Source organism: Dreissena polymorpha, chromosome 1 (genome assembly GCF_020536995.1).
Source record: "Dreissena polymorpha isolate Duluth1 chromosome 1, UMN_Dpol_1.0, whole genome shotgun sequence".
In the NCBI taxonomy this organism is placed as follows: domain Eukaryota; kingdom Metazoa; phylum Mollusca; class Bivalvia; order Myida; family Dreissenidae; genus Dreissena; species Dreissena polymorpha.
This window is the reverse complement of record NC_068355.1, coordinates 115,999,010-116,002,026: the sequence shown is the minus strand read 5'-3', so window position 1 is coordinate 116,002,026 and position 3,017 is coordinate 115,999,010.

Below are 3,017 nucleotides of genomic sequence, written 5' to 3'. Positions count from 1 at the left end.
GGCTGGGCGCGACCACTGTAGAACAATATAATTTAATCATATCAAGCGTGCTGAGTCTATTTAAAATTATACATATATGTGTTGTATGAATTAGGATGGACATTTAACCAAGACAAACAACTGCAAAAAAACACACTAAAATTAGCATGACTTTGCGTTATGGGCTTACCTAGCCTACGATACGCTCTACATCGACGGCACCCCGGTGCGCGCTTAGGATGCTTAGGATCACGGCGGTGGTGAAGTCTCAATCCTGTCGTGGATCATTAATGGACTTACCAATAGTAAGAAGTCATCGTCCAATTTTGTAAATATTTTAAGCTCATATGATATATGTTTTTTATATGAATCTTGGGCGAAAAGTAGTAGTGGCATTAATTTAAGTGGTTATTTGACATTTAATTTCAAATTTCAGAATAGAAAAGCACGCAGAAATAGCGGTGGAATTGTTGTCTTTATTAAAGAAGAATTAACTAATGGTATTGAGATTGTAAGAAATCATTATGATTCTATTATTTGGTTGAAACTCGATCACACATTTTTTAATATTTCAGAAGATTTTTATATCTGTGCAACTTATATTTGGCCTAATGAGTCCCCAGCATATAACACATTTAATATTGACCTGTTTGAAATTTTAGAAAACGATATTACTTATTTTTCTGAATTTGGTAAGATTTTTGTAACTGGTGATCTCAATAGTAGAGTTGGAAATAAATGCGATTCTATTGTACAAGATAGTATTAATACTGAAAATGACGACCCTGATTACTCTCCAGATAACACCTCTGTCAGGGCCTCTGTTGATTGTTTATTAAATAGTCACGGTGTAAAATTATTAGACCTATGTAAATCAACGTGTTTACGCATTGTTAATGGTAAAGTTGGAAATAGCTGTAAACATACTTTTTATTCTTATAACGGTTCGTCTGTAATTGACTATTTGTTAGCAAACGAATACAGCTTTCCAATTATATCGGATTTTACCGTGCATGATTTTAACGAATTTAGCGATCCCGCCCCGTACCACTTTTCACTACTATGTAATAATGTCCCCTCTGTTAGCGATCCCGCCCCGTTACACTTTTCACTACTATGTAATAATGTCCCCTCTGATTACGCCCCGTTACACTTTTCACTACTATGTAATAATGTCCCCTCTGATTACGCCCCGTACCACTTTTCACTACTATGTAATAATGTCCCCTCTGATTACGCCCCGTACCACTTTTCACTACTATGTAATAATGTCCCCTCTGATTACGCCCCGTACCACTTTTCACTACTATGTAATAATGTCCCCTCTGATTACCAACCATACACCGATGTCAAGTATAAATGGGACGATGCATTACGGGGGCAATTTCGCTCAGGAATTATTTCTTTGTTACCTGTATTTAATTCCATTGTACAACATATAGATTATTCAAGTAGATCATCAATTAATAACATGTTAAATAGTTTTACTGAAACCATTCGCAGTGTTGCTGATCCGTTATTTTCCAAAACATGTGTTTATAAAACAAACCCTAGTTTCAATGTAAATAGTTGTATAAAGAATGCACAATGGTTTGATAACGAGTGCAATAACGCACGAAATTTATACCACGAAGCTCTACGTACTTTTAACTCGTGCAAAACAGATATTAACAGAGAACGTTTATGTACAAGTAAAAATCATTATAAGGACTTAATCCGTAAGAAGAAAGCATATTGTTATAGGCAAAAAATGTTAGAGATTGAAAATTTAAGAAAACACAAAGCAAGGGACTTCTGGCGATTTTTCAAATCGAAAAATAACGTTATTAAAAACAAAATTCCCTTAGAAGAATTTACAAAGTTTTTCGAAAACATTAGTAACAATATGTCTGATTTTTGCAATGCTGAAGCAGAAGATTTTTGTTTAAACAATGACTTTAATTTAGAAAATTCTGCATTTCCAGAACTTGATGTACCTATATCTGTTGAGGAAGTTAATTCTGCAATTAAACATTTAAAACGACATAAATCATCGGGAAGTGATTGTATTTTGAACGAATATTTTATTGAATGCAGTGATATTTTATCAACTCATTTGTGTGATGTGTTTAAAGGTATTTTTGTATCGGGATTTTTCCCCGATAAGTGGACAGAAGGGGTAATAATCCCTTTGCATAAAAAGGGTGCTATTAGTGATGTTAATAATTATAGAGGGATTACTTTAGTCAAAGACCTATAGATAATGTTATCTAAAGGTCTTTGCTTTAGTTAGTTGCTTTTCAAAATTATTTACCACGATTTTAAACAAGCGCATTGAAACGTTCTGCAATGAAAACACTATTATTTCGGATGCGCAGTTCGGATTTAGGAAAGGTTATTCAACTGTTGATGCCATTTATATATTGATGTCGATTGTACAAAATTATTTAAATGAAAATAAACGCCTGTATGTTGTATATGTCGATATGTTTAAATGTTTTGATAGTATATACCGCAATACATTATATTTGAAAATGTTTAAGTCTGGTATACAAGGAAAATTGCTTAGAATAGTTAAGGATATGTATACAAATGTTAAGTCACGTGTTAAATCATGTTCTTCTTATTCAGATTATTTTAGTTATGCGGTTGGACTGAGGCAAGGGGAGGTAATGTCGCCAATTTTGTTTTCTTTATTTGTTGAGGATCTTGAACTTAGCCTACAAGACAACATTAACTCTGGTTTGAATATAGATGATATTGTGTTGATGTTACTATTATTTGCTGATGACATGGTTATTTTAGGCAAGTCGCCGGCTGAAGTCCAATCACATTTAGACAACTTATATGTATATTGCAATTCTTGGGGGCTAAATGTTAACACTGAAAAAACGAAGATTATGGTATTTCGGAAGAGGGGAGGGTTAAAAGATAACGAAAAATGGACATACAATGGTAATGAAATTGAAGTGGTTGATAACTTTAACTACTTAGGAACGATTTTGAATTACACAGGAAATTTTAAATTAAACCAGGAACATTTGGTTGGTAAGGCCCTT